The following is a 22,659-nucleotide window of genomic DNA, read 5'->3' on the forward strand; positions in this document are numbered from 1 at the left end:
GTATTGATTCCTACTTCATAATTCCACCCAACAGAAGGTAATACTCTATTACACTCACATGAATTGATAAAAAAAAATCTACAGCTAGAATATTTACCTACGAAGACATGTTTAACCCAACACGCCGCACCTGGATAGGACGGCAGAGGTCCAACACTGAACAGTAAGGGCAAAAATGGACACAATATTGGCACTTGATACAGCTATGAATTTGGATTGTAATTTAAAAATATTGACACATAATTAGGTTTCTGACACAGAATAATTGGTTATGAGATTTGAATTTATATTCATTTTTTTGCTTTTGTGCAATCTCTATGCTGTTGCAAATTGCAAACATATAAATAACCCATTAAATACATCATAAAAGTCTTAAAATAGAATATGACACACATCATCATGATTAAATTACCTTCATCAGCATTTTTAGCTCACCTGGCCCGAACGGCCAAGTGAGTTTTTCTCATCACTTGGCGTATGCGTACGTCGTCGTCCTGCATCCATCATCCGTCTTCGTTAACTTTTACAAAAATCTTCTCCTCTGAAACTACTGGGCCAAATTTAACCAAACTTGGCCATAATCATCATTGGGGTATCTAGTTTAAGAAATGTGTCCGATGACCAAGCCAACCAACAAACCAAGATAGCCACCATGGCTAAAAATAGAACATAAGGGTAAAATGTGGAATTTGGCTTATATCTCTAAAACAAAAGCATTTAGAGCAAATCTGACCTTGGGTAAAATTGTTTATAAGGTCCAGATGTATCTACCCTGAAAATTTCAGATAAATCGAACAACTCGTTGTTGGGTTGCTGCCCCTGAATTGGTAATTTTAAGGAAATTTTGCGGTTTTGGGGTATTATCTTCAATATTATTATAGATAGAGATAAACTGTAAACAGCAATAATGTTCAGCAAAGTAAGATCTACTAAAAAGTCAAGGAGTTATTGCCCTTTAGTAATTTTTTAACATTTTTTGTTAATTTTGTTATCTTTTACAAAAATCTTCTCCTCTGAAACTAGTTAGACAAATTTGCCCAAACTTGTCCACAATCATCATTAGGGTCTCTAGTTTAAACTAGAGGCTCTAAAGAGCCTGTGTCACTCACCTTATTCTATGTGAATATTAAACAAATTGGATTCATGACAAAATTGTGTTTTGGTGATGTGATGTGTTTGTACATCTTACTGTACTTAACATTCTTGCTGCTTACAATTATCTCTATCTATAATGAACTTGGCCCAGTAGTTTCAGTGGAAAATATTAGTTAAAATTTACAAATTTTATGAAAATTGTTAAAAATTGACTCTAAAGGACAATAACTCCTTAGGGGGGTCAATTGACCATTTTGGTCATGTTTGACTTATTTTTAGGGATTACTTTGCTGTACATTATTGCTGTTTACAGTTTATCTCTATCTATAATAACATTCAAGATAATAACCAAAAACAGCAAAATTTCCTAAAAATTACCAATTCAGGGGCAGCAACCCAACAACAGGTTGTCCAATCCATCTGAAAATTTTCAGGGCAGATAGATCATGACCTGATTAACAATTTAACCTAATCAATTTGCTCTAAATGCTTTGGTTTTTCAGTTATAAGCAAAAACTGCATTTTACCTCTATGTTCTATTTTTAGCTGTGGTGGATGGTTGGCTGGGTCATCGGACACATTTTTAAAACCAGATACCTCAAAGAGGATTGTGGCCAAGTTTGGATTAATTTGGCTAAGTAGTTTCGGTTGAGAAGATTTTTGTAAAAGATTATTAAGATTTATGAAAAATGGTTAAAAATTTACTATAAAAGGCAATAACTCCTAAAGGGGTCAACTGACCATTTCGTTCACAGTTCAGTTATTTGTAAATCTTACCTTGCTGAACATTATTGCTGTTTACAGTTTATCTCTATCTATAATAATATTCAAGATAATAACCAACCAGGTGCTCCGCAGGGCGCAGGTTTATACGACCCCAGTGGTTGAACCCTTAACTGTTGGGGCAAATTTTGTCACAATATTCAAGCTTGATTCTGTCTGAATTTGGATTGTGATCAAGGTTTTGACATAATATAATATAATATTGTCACAAATTAATGTGGTCAAAGATCTCACAAATCTATTGCACAATACTGTGCAATTGAAGATTTCTTCTTGAAACTTTCAATATTGAAATTTGAAAAATTTTGAAAAAAAAGGAAGCTCTTCAAAAAAATGGTAAACAAAAAATCCCCCCCCCCCAACTTTTTGAAACCCCCTTGAAGCAATAACCCTTAAACTCAATCCCATGCTTTCCATTGCAGTATTGAACCTCGTAGTACAATTTCAGAGAGATCCATACACTTAACCACAAGTTATTGTCAAGATTGTTTGGGAACTAGAACATGCTTCTTTTTGGCCATTTTTTGGCCCCTAATTTCTACATATTATGGGTAATTTACCCAAAACTTAATCCCAGCCTCCCCTTTGTTATATGGTATATAGTGGTACAATTTCAGAGGGATTCATACAATTACACATAAGTTATTGTCTTGAAACTAGAAAAATGCTTGTTTTGACCCCTTTTTGGCCCTTAATTCCTAAAATTTGGCTCCATAACCCCTGAAATGAATCCAAACCTTCTACTTGTGGTTTTAAACATTGCAGTATGATTTCAGAGCAATTGAAATACTTCTACACAAGTTATTATACTGAAACTAGAAAAATGCTTGTTTTGGGCCCCTTTTAGGCCCCTAACTCCTAATCGGTTGGGACCATCATCCCCAAAATCAATCCCAACCTTCCTTTTGTGGTATTGAACCTTCTGAAAAAATTTCATGAAAATCTATTCACTTAAACTAAAGTTATTATCCGCAAACCAATGTGTCTTCGGACGACGATGACGCAGATGACGTAGACGACGCAGACAACGACATCATACCATTATACGATCCCAAAATTTTTTTGGGGTCGTATAAAAACAGCAAAATTTCCTTAAAATTACCAATTCAGGGGCAGCAACCCAACAACGGGTTGTCTGATTCATCTGAAAATTTCAGGGCAGATAGATCTTGACCTGATAAACAATTTTATCTCCATGTCAGATTTGCTCTAAATGCTTTGGTTTTTGAGTTATAAGTCAAAAACTGCATTTTACCCCTATGCTCTATTTTTAGCCTTGGCGGCCATCTTGGTTGGGTTGGCCGGGTCACCAAACACATGTTTTAAACTAGATAGCCCAATGATGATTGTGGCCAAGTTTGGTTTAATTGGCCCAGTAGTTTCAGGAGAAGATTTTTGTAAAAGTTAATGACGACTGACGACGACGGACAACGGACGCAAAGTGATGGGAAAAGCTCACTTGGCCCTTTGGGCCAGGTGAGCTAAAAATGACTATCAAGGGCATAGACTCCTTAAGGGGGTAAACTGACAATTTTGGTCATGTTGACTTATTTGTCGATCTTCCTTTGCTGAACATTATTGCTTTTTACAGTTTATCCCTATCTTTTATAATATTCAAGATAATAACCAAAAACGGAAGAATTTCCTTAAAATTACAAATTCAGGGGCAGCAACCCAACAACGGGTTGTCTGATTCATCTGAAAATTTCAGGGCAGATAGATCTTGACCTGATAAACAATTTTATCTCCATGTCAGATTTGCTCTAAATGCTTTGGTTTTTGAGTTATAAGTCAAAAACTGCATTTTACCCCTATGTTCTATTTTTAGCCTTGGCGGCCATCTTGGTTGGTTGGCCGGGTCACCAAACACATGTTTTAAACTAGATAGCCCAATGATGATTGTGGCCAAGTTTGGTTTAATTTGGCCCAGTAGTTTCAGGAGAAGATTTTTGTAAAAGTTAATGACGACTGACGACGACGGACAACGGACGCAAAGTGATGGGAAAAGCTCACTTGGCCCTTTAGGCCAGGTGAGCTAAAAATGACTATCAAGGGCATAGACTCCTTAAGGGGTAAACTGACAATTTTGGTCATGTTGACTTATTTGTCGATCTTCCTTTGCTGAACATTATTGCTTTTTACAGTTTATCCCTATCTTTTATAATATTCAAGATAATAACCAAAAACGGAAGAATTTCCTTAAAATTACAAATTCAGGGGCAGCAACCCAACAACGGGTTGTTCGATTTATCTGAAATTTTCAGGGTAGTTAGATCTGGACCTTTTAAACAATTTTATCTGATGTCAGATTTGCTCTAAATGCTTTGGTTTCAGAGATATAAGCCAAAATCTACATTTCGACCCAATGTACTATTTTTAGCCATGGCAGCCATCTTGGGTTGGTTGGCAAGGTCACGCCACACATTTTTAAAACTAGATACCCAAATGATGATTGTGGCCAAGTTTGGTGATTTTTGGCCCAGTAGTTTCAGAGGAGAAGATATTTGTAAAAGATTACTAAGATTTACAAACAAGAGGCTCTCAAGAGCCTGAATCGCTCACCTGGTAAACAATGCCTTATTGAACCTATTGAATCATGCCAGGCAAACATGTACAGATAACAATTCTTCAATATTACAAATATATATGACTTACTGTTTATAAATAAGGAAAATGAGACCAAAACACAAACACTTAAAACTTAGCAATGGACTGTGATAATGACCAAAAACTGCAAAATTTCCTTAAAATTACAATTAAGTGGCAGCAACCCAACAATGGTTTGTTTGATTCGTCTGAAAATTTCAGGGCTGATAGATCTTGACTAATGAACATTTTTATCCCAAATCAGATTTGCTCTAAATGCTTTCGTTTTTGAGATATAAGCCAAAAACTGCATTTGACCCCTATGTTCTATTTAAAGTAGGCCATGTTTTTTGACGGATCAAAATCGAAGCACACACTTTGTGCAGGATAATCTAAGGAACTATCATGCTAAGTTTCATCCAAATCCATTCAGTAGTTTCAGAGGAGAAGATTTTTTAAAGTTAGCAAATATGATGAACAAATTGTGAAAAATTGTCATTAAAGGACATTTACCCCTTAAGGGGTCAATTGACAATTTTGGTCATATTAACCTATTTGTAGATCTTACTTTGCTGATCATTTTTGCTGTTTACAGTTTATCTTCATCTATAATAATATTCAAGATAATGACCAAAAACTGCAAAATTTCCTTAAAATTACCAATTAAGTGGCAGCAACCCAACAATGGTTTGTTTGATTCATCTGAAAATTTCTGAGCTGATAGATCTTGACCTAATGAACATTTTTACCTCATGTCAGATTTGCTCTAAATGCTTCCGTTTTTGAGATATAAGCCAAAAACTGCATTTGACCCCTATGTTCTATTTTAAGTAACAGCGGCCATGTTTTTTTGACGGATCAAAAATCGAAGCACACACTTTGTGCAGGATAATCTAAGGAACAATCATTTTAAGTTTCATTCAAATCCATTCAGTAGTTTCAGAGGAGAAGATGTTTGAAAATTGTTAACGACGACGGACGCCAAGTGATGAGAAAAGCTCACATGGCCTTTTAGGCCAGGTGAGCTAAAAATGGTTAAAAATTGACTATAAAAGGCAATAACTCCTTAATGAGTCATGTTGACCTATTTGTAGATCTTACTTTGCTGAACATTATTGCTGTTTACAGTTGATCTCTATCTATAATAATATTCAAGATAATAAGTAAAAACTGCAAAATTTCCTTAAAATTACTAATTCAGGGGCAGCAACCCAACAACGGGTTGTCCGATTTGTCTGAAAATTTCAGGGCATATAGATCTAACCTAGTAGTTTATTTTACCGCCCCCATGTCAGATTTGCTCTAAATGCTTTGGTTTTAGAGTTATAAGCCGAAATCTACATTTTACCCCTATGTTCTAATTTTAGCCATGGCAGCCATCTTGGTTGGTTGGCAGGGTCACGCCACACATTTTTTAAACTAGATACCCCAATGATAACTGTGGCCAAGTTTGGATTAATTTGGCCCAGTAGTTTCAGAGGAGAAGATATTTGTAAAAGATCACTGAGATTTACAAAAAATTGTTAAAAATTGACTATAATGGGCAATAACTCCTAAAGGGGTCAACAGACCATTTTTAATCATGTTGACTTATTTGTAAATCTTACTTTGCTGAACATTATTGCTGTTTACAGTTTATCTTTCTCTATAATAATATTCAAGATAATAACCAAAAACAGTAAAATTTCCTTAAAATTACCAATTTAGGGGCAGCAACCCAACAAAGGGTTGTCCGATTCATCTGAAAATTTCAGGGCAGATAGATCTTGACCTAATAACAATTATACCCCACCCCCATGTCAGACTTGCTCTAAATGTTTTGGTTTTTGAGTTAGAGCAGGGAAAAGTGTTCAATGTGCGATACCTGTTATAACAAGTAAGATCAATCATTATGATAGCCAGAATATAATATGTCACAAACAACATGGCGCCAACATCGCGAATCTAGCCAAAATACCACTTCTGAAAACGAACAGTTTAATTTCAGATGAAATAAACACGAACAACAATATTGTTATATCTGTCTTAAATTGTAGATCAGTTAAGAACAAAGCACTCTCAATTAGTGACTATGTTGTTTCAAATAAACTGGACATGTTTGCAATAACGGAAACCTGGTTAGGTTCAAGTATAGACGAGTCAGTAAAACAAGAATTAGTACCGATAGGCTATGACTTTCTCCAATTAAACCGAGGGGAGGTAATTCAAAATGTTATGTTTCAATTATTTCCCTTGCACTGCTTCTAAATTATGTTTTGTATTTAAGTAATTGTCCATTAACCAGGACACCCTTGTTTTTACCCCTATTTTGTCCCTAATTCCTAACTGGTTTGAGCCATAATCCCCAAAAGCTAATTTTAACCATCCCTTTGTGGTATGGAAACTTGTGGTATAATTTCAAAGACACCATTCCACATTGTCTGGAAACTAGAAAAATGCTTATTTGGGCCCCTTTTTGGTCCCTCATTCCTAAAATGTTGAGACCATAACCCCAAAAATCAATCCCAACTTTTCTTTTGTGATCATAAACCTTGTGTTTAAATTTCATAGATTTCTATTTACTTATACTAAAGTAATTGTGCCAAATCCAAATGTCTTCAGACAACAACAACGAGGACAATATAATGACGTGATACCAATATACGACCTCAATTTTTTTTGGTGGTAGTTTAGAAGCAAGCGTAAAAAAATTAACACTTAAATGCCCTATTACTTCTGTATGTCCATATAGCATTGAACTTTATTATGCGAGACAGAACCAGTGACGATTTTTGTGGACAAAATCAGAGATTGCTTCTGGTGAACCCTATATTATGTATATGGTTTTGACGAAAGATTTGTACTGAAGTCATCACTAGAAAACACTCAATAAATGCTTTTGTGGATTAATTTTCTATTGATACCTGCATAAAGTAAAACATCAATTATATATTAGTACGAATGATGATCAGATACATCTGGGATGCGAATCACAAATTCCAAATGCATTCTTCAGATGCTAGATGTGACCTCTATTTCAGTGACTGACTTTGGAAGGGAGATTTTTTCCATGTCCATTTTTACTGACAAACCCCTCATCAAATATATTGGTATACCCATCAACTCATTTTACAATAAAATTAATGGCGGGAATACAGCATCAAAAATGTCCAACCCTTACACTTTAAATATAAAATATACATGCCCTAATTGTTAAGAACCATTGAATTAGTGCATTTAACACTTATTTTTTTTATGTTTTTTAAGCCCAAAAAAGGTTCTATTATTAGCCCCTACTTTAAAAAAAATCCTGGAATCACCCCAGATTGTCAAAGCATTGACCGAAATCTAAAAAATACACCCCTTTTATGAATCACTTAATTCTGAAACGTAAAATCTAAAATTTATAAAAATTGGAAGGGAGCTCATGGCAATAGATATAAACAATTCACCAAATTTTCTTGCAAATTGATGAAAGTGTTTTGAGTTATTGTCCAAAAACTGGAAAATCCTACTTTTTTAATGAAAAAAAAAACCAACTCAGAAATAGAGGCTGTGTCGCTCACCTGACTATACTTGGATTTGCGAAATAAAAAAAAAGATAAAATTCATAACATATATACTTCAATAACGATTGAGGTTAAATTGGTTTAACATTGCATTCCATTCTGTGCATGGTCCTCTAAAAGATCTAAATAAAGGATTTTTTTATTTTGCAAATCCAAGTATAGTCAGGTGAGCGACACAGCCTCTATTTTTTTTTTATATAAATTAAAGATTTTAAGTTTCTGAGTTGGTTTCTGAGACATTTGTATGTTTTTCTCGTTGGGTCCTATGTTGCACTAAGTCCCCCGCTGGCCCAATCTTGGATGATGAATCAGCTACAAAGTAACAACACTTGGCAAGCAACTCAAAAGGAACATGCATGCTATGTTTGGTTTCATTCCATTCAGTGGTTCTCTATAAGAAGACATTTCTATGCATTTCCCATAGGGTCCTATGTTAAACTAAGTCCCGTACTGGCAGCCATCTTGGATGATGGATTGTTTACAAAGTAACAACACTTGGTCAGCATCTCATAAGAAACATTCATGCTATGTTTGGTTGTATTCCATTCTGTGGTTCTCTAAAAGAAGACATTTGTATATATTTTCCATAGGGTCCTATGTTAAATTAAGTGCCCTGCTGGCAGCCATCTTGGATAATGGATCGGCTTCAAAGTAACAACACTTGGCCAGCACCTCATAAGGAATTTTCATGATATGTTTGGTTTCATTCCCTTCAGTGGTTCTCTATAAGAAGACATGTGTATGCATTTCTCTAGAAGAAGTTCAAAATGTAACCAGACGGCAGGGCACAGCTTTATACGACCAAAGAGGTTGAACCCTGAACGGTTGGGGCAAGTATGGACACAACATTCAAGCTGGATTCAGCTCTAAATTTGGATTGTGATTAAATAGTTGACACAGCATAGGTTTCGGACACAGAATGAATGTGGTCTAATGAACTTAAAATACTTTTTTTGCCTTTGAGCAATTCACTATGCTGTTGAATATTAATCCTCTCAAAAAAATGTTTGAAGACATTTTCTTTTTATTTATGAAATCTGAAATGAGAAAAATTTAACCCCCCCTCCATACCTGCCAACTTTCACGATTTAGGCGTGTACTACACGATTTTGACCCTCTGTCCCGATTACACGATCGTGATCGTGAAAATAGCCAAAAAACACGATTTGAGTAAAATTTACACGAAAAATATTTTTGTTCCCGATTTTGAACTTTTGAAAGTTTTCCCAAGGGAGACAAATCGTGTCTGACAAATTTCATCCAATCAAAATTTAGTGATCACGCATTCACCAGTTGATTAATGTCGGCATAGTAAACAATCAAAGAATCGAAATTTTGAGTTGTTTTTTTTTTTTTAGCTTGGGTGTTAAATTTATAAAAATTGGAATCATGATGGGCGAGTTATCACTTGCAAAATAGTTCTGTCACCGCCTTAGAAAAAAAAAAAGCGTGTTGCTTCGTGCAAATACTAGAGAAATGGGAGAATGATGTCAAGTACAGGGCTGCTTGTCTAAATCAACGTTAGGATTGTCACATGCCTTTTGTAAAGTTTGCAACAGAGACTTTAAAGTTGACCACGGTGGCCTTAATGATATCTCCAAACATTCTAGTACTGCTTGTGATATTGATCTATATAATATATGAGGGTTTGGATGGGGTTAAATGATTAAAGAATATAATGCCCTTAAAAATGAAGATAAGGGAATAACGGGCAAAAAAAAAAATGAAAATTGGAGAAATGCGTGGTCAAATTTTTTGAAGATTAGAGAAAAAAGGGGTGAAAATTAAATGTTTACAGAACAACAGACCCCCCCCCTTTCCAGACCCTCATATATTGTTTTTTTTTGTTGTTGTTAAATTATTAAAATTATTACTTTTTTTTTATTTCTTGACAATGTATCAGACAAACATAAAGTCATCTTACTGCTGTTTATCTCAACAAAAAGAATACAACAATCAAACAATTTAAAAAAAGATAGGTTATAATAGCATCTTCAACTATCACCCCCAAAAAAAGAAGTATGTCAGACACTTTTAGGAGCCAAATCATCACACGAAAAAATGCCGCGAAAAATTCTACCCTCAAAAATGGTGCCGCGCACAAAAACCCCCATGGCCATTTTCAAAAGTTGGCAGGTATGCCCCTCCCCTTTTTTTTTCACATCCCCCTTTCCCTTTTTCCAAAACTGATCTCAATTCAAATTTCTAATGGAGTTTGCAACAATAACTACTCATTTAAATACATCATAAAATATTAAAATGTAACAAAAGGTGCTTATTATCACTGAATGGTAAAGATTGTTTTAATTTATCAGTTGCTAGTAAAAGTGAATATACATTGTATATTGTATAAAACAATGATTTAAGTTGATTCAACTACTATTCTGGACAAAGAAAGATAACTCCAATCAGTTAAAAATTTCGTGCTATTGCACAATATTGTGCAATTAGATATTTCTTGCTATTGCGCAATACTGTGCAATTGAAAATATTTGCTATTGCACAATACTGTGCAATTGACGATTTCTTGCTATTGCGCAATACTGTGCAATTGAAAATGTCTTGCTATTGTATTGCACAATACTGTGCAATTGAAGATTTCTTGCTATTGCTGAATACTGTGCAATTGAAAATTTCTTGCTATTGCACTATACTTAATATAATAATTTTGGATCCTGATTTGAACCAACTTGAAAACTGGGCCCATAATTAAAAATCTAAGTACATGTTTCGATTCAGCATATCAAAAAAGCCCAATAATTCAATTTTTGTTAAAATCAAACTTAGTTTAATTTTGGACCCTTTGGACTTTAATGTAGACCAATTTGAAAACAGGACTAAAAGTTAAGAATCTACATACACAGTTAGATTTGGCATATCAAAGAACACCAATTATTCAATTTTTGATGAAATCAAACAAAGTTCAATTTTGGACCCTTTGGGCCCCTTATTCCTAAACTGTTGGGACCAAAACTCCAAAAATCAAACCCAACCTTCCTTTAGTGGTCATAAACCTTGTGTTTAAATTTCATAGATTTCTATTTACTTATACTAAAGTTATGGTGCGAAAACCAAGAATAATGCTTACTTGGGCCCCCTTTTGGCCCCTAATTCCTAAACTGTTAGGACCTTAACTCCCGAAATCAATCCCTACCTTCCTTTTGTGTTCATAAACCTTGTGTTTAAATTTCATTGATTTCTATTTACTTATACTAAAGTTTTTGTGCGAAAACCAAGAATAATGCTTATTTGGGTCCTTTTTGGCCCCTAATTCCTAAAATGTTGGGACCAACCTTCCTTTTGTGGTCATAAACCTTGTGTTTAAATTTCATAGATTTCTAATTACTTTTACTAAAGTTAGAGTGGAAAAACTAAAAGTAATCAGACGACGACGACGACGCAGAAGACGACGCAAACGTCATACCAATATACGACCAAAAAATTTTTAATTTTTGCGGTCGTATAAAAAACTAATGACGACAACTATGGATGACCGAATGCCGGACGCTTAGTGATGAGAATGGCTCACGGTGAGCTGAAAAAGGAAAGGGAGCTCATGTCAATAGATATAAACAATTCACAAAAGTTGAATGAGAATTGGTTCAAGCATTTTTTAGTTATTGTCTAACCTTTTAACAGAGGAACGGATGGACAGACGGACAATTAGTCAGACGAACAAACAAACACACAGACGTTAAAAACATATTGCGCCTAGTTGGGGCATAAAAATATGTTACATGTTGCATTTTTACGTCTTTTCAAACAGAAGAAATTACAAAACAATGTGTCTTTTAACAAAGTTTATCAATTATGCTTTTTAAGGACACAAGACAAACAGATAGACTGGAAGCTGAGAACTTTATTGTCTAAGAATTAATTTTAAAAGGTTGTTTTGGGTATTTTATTAGTTAAAACTAGGCATATATTTTTTTTTTACTTTTAGAATTGATTATTGATAATTGAAAACAATTATATGATTATATGACACTGAAGTTTTAAAGCTGTTGAGTGAATAATTTTGATTCAATTCATAATTTGTTATTTTCTCTAAAAGAGCATTGAAAATGTACTTTTGCAACATAATCAAATTACAAAAGAACTTATTCTATTGAAATGGGGATTCATCCTTAATTGCAAAATCACACTTTTTGTATTCAAATGACTGAATTTGGTAACATGCATTTGATGTGGAATATTTATTTTAAAAAATTGGTGTGTTGGTTTTAGAGTTTTAAATTTTAATTACTTTGTCAAGAAAATCACTAATAAGTGTACTAACGTAAATTATGGATTATTGCACAAATTTTTCAAGTCCATATAGACCTTACTTAAATAAATTTTTCATAAATTATTTAGATTTCATATTTTTTCTTCTCTTTTTATTGTCATCATTTATACCTACTCGTCAAATCAAGTCACCTATTACAGCCACAGTTCCTAAGGTACTATAATATTCAATAACTTCTTGCAGGATATAAAAACATATACATATATAATATTTTAATACAGTTACAAAAACATTTCTATCAGGAAGCATATAAACAGCCCAAATATACAAATTTTAATCATTTAAAAATATATTTTTATCAATTTTTAACAAAACCATACTATCTGCACAATATTCTAATGAAGCAGTATAGGGAATCAACCTTTTCTTATAAAACTAGATGCTCCAAGAAGACTGTGTTGCTCACCTGATATTTTTGTTTACAATTGATGCATGAAATAAAGCAACCATTATACTATTGCTTTAGTTTCAGTCATATAAGCTAAAATCTGCTCTATGTTCTATTTTTAGCCATGTCGGTCATGTTGGTTGGCAGGACATTCATTAAACTTGATACCCTAATGAAGTTTGTGGCCTTTGTCTCAGTAGTTTTAGATGAGAAGATTTTTGTTAAAGATTACAAAAAATTATGAAAAAATTGTTAACCAGTTGCTCCGCAGGGAGCAGCTTCATACTACCGCAGAGGTCGAACCCTGAACAATTGGGGAAAATATGGACACTACATTCAAGCTTGATATAGCTCTGAATTTGGATTGTGATTAAATAGTTGACACAGCATATAGGTTTCTGACACAGAATGAATGTGGTCTAATAAACTTAATAATTTGCTGTTGAATATTAATAACCTCAAAACAAATATTTGAAATGAGAAAAATTGTACCCCTCCCCCCTTATTCTTTTTTTTTTAACCTACCCCTTTCCCTTATTTTAAAAATAATTTCAATTCAAATTTTAAATGGAGTTTGCAACAATAACCACTCTTTTAAATTCATCATAAAACATTAAAATATAAAATGACATACAGTCATGGTTAAAATTAATATTAATTAATTGTAACTTCTAAAAATAAATTTACAGTTATGATCTCAAGACAATAATAATTTCTTAATTAGGTAATTTCTGTGGAAAGACCTATTGTTTTTGTTCTGATTATTAGGTGTTTCCACTTTTCTGTGGAATGACCTATTGCTTTTTCTTCTGATTATTTTTTTTTTCTTCCGCCTAAATTTGTTCTTGCAATAAATATTCGTTTCGCAATATGTCGCTTAGATATTTGGTATATGATATCGAACAGTTTATGCACCTTTGAAAATTACCCTGTGTAACCGAATACTTTTCTTTGTAGGAGTTATCTCCCCAAACACCGTTTTCTTTGTGTCCACTACTCCTTTGCAACCGTAAAAGATTACGACAAATTTATTTTATAAAATTGCTTGTTATATCCTTCACATGATTTGTCCTATTTTGACCAAAGCAATATGAACGCTCCATATGAGAGTTATTTCCCCTTCCTTATGCATTTGATATAAGTGATATGCATTTCTATCTTGTAAACCATAAGTGATAGAGAACTAGGATCTTTTGATTTGAGGTCCTTGGTCCAACAAAATGAAAATTAGGTCACGGTCAAAGGTCAAGGTCATATTCTAATTTTTTAATTTGGCTTATTTTCACTTTTTCCAGAAACGTATAAGATATCGACAAATTATTTTTACAAAATTGTTAGTTGCGACATGTCATAACACGTAAATTTTTATTGCAAGGGTAGGTTGAACTTAAAAGGGAGTTTTCTCCCCTCTTGTATTTAAAAATACACTTATGGTGATATAACTCATTAACAAAATATAATTAAGACCTATGGTCTTTTGATTTGAGGTCCTTGGTTTATGACCCTTGGTTTATGACCTTAAAATTGATCTCAAGGTCATAGCTTAATTTGACGTTCTACATTTTGACCTTTGCTTTTACCTCATATGTATTATACATGATAAAGTCATGAGACTTTTGGCAATAGGTACCAAGTAGCAAATTATCTCCCTTATTTCACTCAAAAGTATATCGAAACCACTTATAAATCGCATCAGTATAAAGTAACTAGCTTCTTTTCAAAATTTCTTTGATGTGGAAAGACCTTCAATTGATCTCTGAACAATTGGTTTCTAATTATTATATGTATTTAAATCACAGTATTTGATGTTTCTAGAAACAGTTTTAAAAATTTCATACTAGAACTAGCAAAAAAATAGCAAAGAGTACCAACATAAAGAAAGTTTAAGAAACAAAGCTAAAGTAATTGTCCATTAACCAGGAAACCCTTGTTTCCCTCTTTTTTGCCCCTAATTCATAAACAGATTGAGTGATAACTCCACAACTCCAATCCTAACCATCCTTTTTTGGTGTGGAAACTTGTGATACAATTTCAGGCATTTCTATACACTGTTCCACAAGTTAATTGTCTGGGCACTAGAAAAATGCTTATTTGGGTCCCTTTTATACCCCTTACTCCTAAACAAAAGGGACCATAACCCTCAAAATCAATCCAAACCTTCCTTTTTGTGGTTTCAAACTTTGGGTTTAAATTTCAAAGATTTTTATTTACTTGTACTTAAGCAACTGGCAAATTTCCAATTATACTAAAATTATTGGCAACTTTCTAATTATACTTAAGTTATTGGAAATTTTCAATGGAGTTTATAATACTGAAGTTGGCAAATTTCAAATACACATATCTAAAAGTAGTGTGAATTAGTTCAAATATTATTTTTGGATTACCTCCCTTACACTGCTTTCAAATTGTCTTAACTGTCCTTTAACCAGAAAAAAACCCTTGTTTTCCCCTTTTTTGCCCCTAACTCATAAATGGTTTGAGCTATAAAAAAAATTCCCCTACAGTCAATTATTACCATCCATTAGTAGTATGGAATCTTGTGGTATAATTTCAGAAAGATTCATACAATTTTACACAAGTTATTGTCTTGAAACCACAAAAATGCTTGTTTTTTCCCCTTTTTGGGCCCCATATTCCTTGACTGTTTGCCCTATAACCCTTAAAGTAAATCCCAACCTTCTACTTATAGTATTAAACATTGTGGTACAATTTCAAAGCAATTGAAATACATATACACAACTTATTGTCCCGAAACTAGATAAATGCTTATTTTTGGGCCCCTTTGGGCCCCTAATTCCTAAACCTTAGAAACCATAACCCCCAAAATCAATCCCAAGCTTCCTTTTGTGGTTATAAAGATTGTGTTAAAACTTTAATTATTTTTATTTACTTATACTAAAGTTATTATCTGGAAACCATCTGTCTTCGGACAACGCTGACGAAGACGCTGCCACCGTTGACAACGTGATACCAATATACGACCACGAAAATAACTTAAAAGTATCATAACTCCTTAAGCCGTCCATTGACTATTTTGATCATGCAGATTTATTTGTAGATCTTACTTTGCTGAACATTATTGCTGTTCTCAATTTATCTCTAATAATATTCAAGGGAATAACCAACAAGAGGCTGTCAGAGAGACAGCAAACCAGATTTTCCTGCAGAGGTTGAACCCTGAACAGTTGAGCAAGTATGGGCTATGTGAAAAGTCAATTCTATATAGTAATGGACTCACCAAGTTGTGTCTGTATCTGCTCGAACTCCATGTGCAATAATAATAACTATTCCCGCCACTTGCGGGTCTGACCAAAAACCAAAGTCCGGAACTTCCTAATATACGGAACTTAACAAACTCCCCTTCTTTCTTTTGAAGGAATTAACTGTTCAATAATGTTGTCAATAAAAAGTAGATGTTCAATTCCTTTGAACTCATTAATATAATCCACATGGTCTATGTACACTATTTACAAATCTGGCTTTAGAAAGTTACTCATCCAAACACCTGTTCCCTAAGACACCATCTTGAAGTGCCCTGAGCAGGTTATGGCATGAAGCTCCTTTTTTCGTCAAGCAATCAGCAAGTTGATGTTTTGTTTCAATCCATTTGACCGATACTATTTGGTGCATTTGAATTAATTCTCGAATGCTGCTAATTTCAAGCCGAAGCCTTTTTTCTGATACTTGTTTTGTGGATTTAATGGCATCCCACAATGAATGACAGTCCGTTAGGCAAGTTATTGGCAATTGAGTTGGATCAGCTTTACCATACATAAGCTCTGTATACAGTGAAGCTATAAAAATACCACTGTCAATAGCATCAGCCATAGCCAGGGTTTCTGCTGCTAGAGTGCTTCTTGCCACTCTTCTTATTCTTTTTGATTGCCAAGTTATAGGCGAGAAAATTCCATTTTCACCAACAAGCACAATGAAATGTCCTCCTTGTGTGCCTCCGTCAGATAAATTACCAAGGGAAGAATCACTAAATACTACAAGTCTAATTGCATTATCCTTTCCAAGTTTTCTGAATTTCAAAGTGACAGTTTCAGATTTAAGGTTCTTGATTATTTTGTTTGCTTCATTTAACGTTTGTACGTTTGCCTTTTTAAGAGATGAAGCAAGGTTTGATGCATCAAATATCACATCTGGTCGACTTTGTCTTGCAATCCAAAGTATTTGTCCAATTTTAGATTGTAAAAGTTCTCTTTCTTCTTTGGTAAGAAGTTCTTCTTTGACTCCCATACGACTTTTTTCAATAGGAATAAACTTGAGACTATTTTGATACACTACAGCTCGGGTGGATTTTGCTTTGTCCACCGGCCCACCATGGGAGTGGGCACCTGGTGGGCAAAATTTCTACCTTGTCCACTCTGCCCACCTGTAGGAGTGGGCATACAATTTCTTATGTTTCATCTAAAGACTTGCAAGTACAATCACTTGAAAAAAGCAGATAAGCATTTGTAATCAATATTTTTACAAAAAAGAGATTATAGCTAGAGTGGACACGGGTGGACTGCCCACGGTGGGCAGGTGGAAAAAGCAAAATTCACACGGGCTGTTGTGTAAGTGTTTTGTCTTAAATGCAAGTCATTTTCATGTTTTGATAATTCTATTCCAACATATGGGAATGACCCATTTTCCTCTAATTCTTCTTTTCCAACACAAAATGTTGATCTTATGCTATTTATAACTTTCTCTTCAAATTCTTTTGATCCTCCCCATAAAAAATCATCAACATGACAAGTAAGTACACCTTCTACGCTGCCTTTATTGTTTTTCCAGAAAAATACAGCTGGGTCAACCTTGGATACACTGACTTTACATTGTTCAAGAACTTCTTTTACTCTATTATACCAACTAAGAGAGGCATCTGACAGACCATAGACACATTTGCGAAGTTTCCAGATAATATCTTTGCACTGAGCTTCCATTGGTGGTTTGACATAAATCTTTCTTTCTATTTCAGCTCCTTGTAAAAAAGTAGTTTTAATGTCCATTGTTCGTGTTTTCCAACTTCTTTGAGCTAGAATAGCTAGAACTAATCTTAGGGAATCTGTTCCACAAGTGGGTGAATCTTTCGGTATATCATCTCTGTTAAATTCTTCAAATCCTCTCGCAACTAATCTTGCCTTATGTATTGTTCCTTCTGAGGTGTCCTTCAAACTACATATCCATCTCGTAGAAATACACTTTTGACCGGTATCTGTGCATTGTTCATAAACACTGTTGTTTTTCCATGAATTTAGTTCTTTTAGTTTAGCTTCCCTGAATGATACATCTTCAAAAATCATAACACTATCGTCATCAGAACTAGGAAGTTCTACTTCTGCAGCAACATTTTCTAATTCCTTTAACTTACTCATGTCAACTGAAATTTCTGCTCCTTTAAGTGTGATAGGTTCCAAGTATTGCAGGTTAAACCAGTTTTTATTACTTCCTGTTGCCTTTCCAGCGCGCCCAGTAACCTTTGCAACACACTGTTCACCACGTTCAGCATTTTTATATTTCACTGTTTGTCCTGTTTTCATGTCTGCAAGTTTGGGTCGTTCTGTTCCTGCTATTGCATTTTCTACTTGTTCTTCATTATTTGCATTTTCGTCTTGTCCTTCATTATTTACATTTTCATCTTGTCCTTCATTATTTGCATTTTCGTCTTGTCCTTCAATATTACCATTTTCAATCGCTTCAACATTACTATCACTATCATTTTCATTATCAGTGTCACTGTCAAAATTTACAAATTTGTTTTCATGAACTGGCATTGACTTAGAAATAATCCTCTTAGCTTCTTTTTCTTGTTCAAAATTACCAGTATTTTTGTTTTCTTCTGTTTCAGGTATAGTTGATACCTTCGTTAATCTGCACTGATGCACTCTTACAAGCATACCACCATGTCTTACAAAAACAACAGCTCCATCCTGTCCAATCACAACACCAGGCCCTTTCCACTCTTTGTTATCTGGTCTTTTATAGTAAACTTTATCACCTGTCTGGTAGGAAATACCACTTGGACGAGTTTGTTTTCTCAATGCTCTGCGAATTCTTTCAGAACATTCACTTCTGGTGAAAGCTGTTCTAGCTGAATGCAAGGTCTCAATATGTTTTCCAACCACTTCACTCATAGTCGTACCCTCTAGGGCAGGCAGCTTATCTGTTAAAACACTAGGTAGGTTTGGATTGCGTCCATAAACTAATTGGTATGGACTATACCCATGTTCATTATCTAAAGCATTCTTGGCCATGAGAGCCCAACTTAAAGCAATGTCCCAGTCACAATTATTATCTGCTTTCAATTTTAGTAATGTGTCCGTAAGAGTTTGATTATGCCTTTCTAGAAGCCCATTACTCCAAGGACTATAAGCTGCAGTAGTTTTTACTTCAATGTTAAAGTTCTCTGCCATATCTCGTACTTCGTCATTATTGAATTCACCGCCATTATCACTGTAAAGACGCCTTGGTGAACCATGTATTGAAATCCAAGATTCCAAAAATTTCTTTACAAATTCTGATCCTTTTTTTGTTTTCATAATACACCCTGCACTAAAGCGTGTGAATTCGTCAATTATATGAAGATACCATACATTGTGTTCTAGTTCATGCAGATCAACTGCTACTGTTTCGTTAAACTCTGTTGCCAATGGCAGTCCAACCACCGGTTTAGAACTTGGTCTTTTGTTTGTCATACAAATGTCACAATTTTCACAAACTGATCGCAAAAGCTCTAAAGTATCAGCATTGTTCATTCCAGCCTTATTTATAAGTTTAGATAAACGGTTAAATGTTGCATGTCCAAATTGTTTGTGTATTTTAACCAATGTCTTACGTTTCTCCGCTGTACTCATGCCATCTGTGATATTAAGTACGTTCTCCTCTACGTTAACAGGTGAATTTTGTATTTCAGGTTTTGTTTTCACAATATTTACACAATAATGTCCACTAGATGTGAACTCCAATTCCACTGGTTTGTTAAACATGATTGCCCTATCATTCTTTAAGTCCAGTACAGTACCAGCCTTCTTCAATGATGCCTTACTGAGTAACAAAGGGATATCAGCTTTTACAATTTCAGTTTCAATTTTGCAATTGGTACTTCCTATCTGAGCAGGTATAGTGGCACGCATAAAAGAGTTGACTACTTTTCCATCACCAAACTTAAACGCTCTACTACTTGTCACTGTAGTAATGTCCCCAGTTCTCTCTAAAAGCTGTTTAAACCAATTTTCCCCACACACAGTACGAGTACATGCAGTGTCTATGATTGCTGAACATGCTGATTCAAGTACAAATATTTCACTGACGGGTGGTTGCTCTTTTGTGAAAAGCGTTATGTTACAATTCTCTACAATTTCACTTTCAGACTCAACAAAATTAACAGAATTTACTTTGTCAGGACAGTCCTTAGCCCAATGAAAAACACTCTGGCAGACAGCACATTTTGTTCTTTTTCCAAACCTGTTTAAAGGATTAGTGCCCTTTTCTTTTGATTTACTCCCTTTATTGTGTTGTGTATAATATACTGGTTCTTGTTTAATTGTTATACTTGGAACAATACCAGTATTTTCTGAAGGTCCAGACATTCGTTCACCAAATATACGTTGCAATGCTGACTTCATAGAGGTATATTTAACATCACTAGATGCTGTTAAGGCTAGTTGTTTGTCTCTGGAAGACAGGCCAGCATTATCTAATAGTTTGAAAGCAAGGACAGCTTCTGGGAGTGTCATGTCATATTTTTTAGATTTGCTATATCTTTTGTCGAATTCTATAATGTAGTCTGACATTGACAAATTTTCAGTTTTTACAAACGTATCAAAATTTTTGTAAGCTTCGTATGCTTTGTCCTTATCATCTCGTAAGAACGCCTTGTCCAATTGTGTTATCAGTTTTGCCATGCCGTCTTCCTTGGCCAGATCGGCAGCCGGGACATCCATAGCCACTTCCCGTGCATTTCCCGTAAGTGTAAGTGAAACAGCAAGTGCTTGTTTGTCAACTTTCAAATCGGTAACTAATTGCCAGACGGAAATTTCATTCTTCCATGTTTCGTAAGTCATTGACCTCGGGTCAAACGTAGGTGGATTCTTAAAACTTGTTGCCATTATGATCGCTATGCTCTGCTACCATGAAAAGTCAATTCTATATAGTAATGGACTCACCAAGTTGTGTCTGTATCTGTCGGGCGCCCTGCTCGAACTCCATGTGCAATAATAATAACTATTCCCGCCACTTGCGGGTCTGACCAAAAACCAAAGTCCGGAACTTCCTAATATACGGAACTTAACACTATGGACACAACATTTAAGCTTAAAACAGCTCTGAATTTAGATTGTAATTGAAAATTTGAAACAGCATGGGTTTGTGACACAAAATAATGTGGTCAAAGAACTGTAAAATTTGAAATTGGACATTTACCTATTTTATATAGTTATAGCTTGTTGTTCGGTGTGAGCCAAGGCTCCGTGTTGAAGGCCTTACATTGACCTATAATGGTTTACTTTTTTTTTAAATTGTTATTTGGATGGAGAGATGTCTCATTGGCACTCACACCACATCTTCCTATATTAATATCCAAAATTTAAGTACATTGCTAGAATCAGCAAATCAAAGAACCAAAGATTTCAATTTTTGATGAAATGCTTCTGTTTAAAGGAAATAATGTAAAACTAAAATTAGATATGATTTAACCATAGACTCTTAAAGTAGATATGATGTAATTATTTATGATCTTATGTTTATTTTTTAATTGTAATCAAATATAATTAATAGTTTTCAAATAAATCTGTCACTCCAATGATTGACAATTATCTTGATAAAAGGTGAAAATCATTTCAAAGCACTTAGTGTAATCAAACTTTATGTATATAGTTAATAGTTCCCAATATTTTTCTTTCATTTGTAGCAAACTAATATAGATATGCAACTCATCTTATAACTTTAACTTTTTAACTTATAGAAATAGTTTATTATCTAATTGTATGCAAACCTTGAACCCAAAACAGGATTAAAATTTACACACACCACAACAACAATTATATAGCACAGCACTCAGAAAATTTATTTATACAGAATAACAAACTCACCTACCCCAAAATTCTTCCAAAAATTTACCAAAGAAAATAAAAATAAAACTTATTTGTAACTATCTTCAAATTGTCTTATAATGAACAATATATTTCAAACTATATTTATGCAACTCTTATAAGCTTTTAATCATCAACACTTCATTTCAATTCTTTATTACTTTAAACAATACAGTTTATCAGCATAATATGCATAAATATACAATTTACAAGTTGTATAGCGTTAACAAACACATAAATAATTAAAAACCAATTGTTCAGAGAACAATTGAAGGTTTTTCCACCAGTTAATATCTATTTTGATATTAAAATATTAAAAATCAGTCTAAAATGTCAGTTCATATGGCTTTATGATATATAGATATGAATTTAAAGCAAAGGTCAAAATCTAGAACGTCAAATTAACCTATGACCTTGACCTCAATTTTAAGGTCACAAACTGAGGATCTCAAGTCAAAAGACCCTAGGTCTCTAATATGTATGGTTAGTAAGTTATATAACTTTACATATAATTTTAGAAATGATAGGGGCGAAAACTCCCATTCATTGTCTACGCACCCTTTCAACTAAAATTATTAAGTTACGACATGTCGCAACTAACAATTTAGTCAAAATAATTTGTCGATATCTTATAAGGTTAATGAAAATGAGTGAAAATAGGCCAAATTTTAAAATTAGAATATGACCTTTGACCTTGACCTAATTTTCATTTTTTTGGACCAAGGACCTCAAATCAAAAGATCCTAGGTCTCTATCAATTATGGTTTACAAGATAGAAATGCATATCACTTATATCAAATGCATAAGGGGAAATAACTCTCATATGGAGCATTCATATCGCTTCGGTAAAAATAGGACAAATCATGAGAAGGATATAACGAGCAATTTTGTAAA

General features: G+C 34.0%; 1 protein-coding gene across 2 annotated transcripts in view; it reads right to left on the bottom strand.

Annotated features, from left to right (window-relative positions):
* Nucleotides 1-22,659, bottom strand: part of LOC139514224 (uncharacterized) — a 145,624-nt gene that overhangs the window by 111,955 nt on the left and 11,010 nt on the right. Inside the window, exon 1 of one of the 2 annotated variants that reach the window (XM_071303077.1) lies at nucleotides 413-656. The exons of the other annotated variant lie outside the window; for it this stretch is intronic. The gene's annotated coding sequence lies outside the window, so the exon portion shown is untranslated. Of the gene's footprint in view, nucleotides 1-412; nucleotides 657-22,659 lie in introns of those variants that run through there. 2 annotated transcript variants of the gene reach the window in all.

Source organism: Mytilus edulis, chromosome 3 (assembly GCF_963676685.1).
Source record: "Mytilus edulis chromosome 3, xbMytEdul2.2, whole genome shotgun sequence".
Classification (NCBI taxonomy): domain Eukaryota; kingdom Metazoa; phylum Mollusca; class Bivalvia; order Mytilida; family Mytilidae; genus Mytilus; species Mytilus edulis.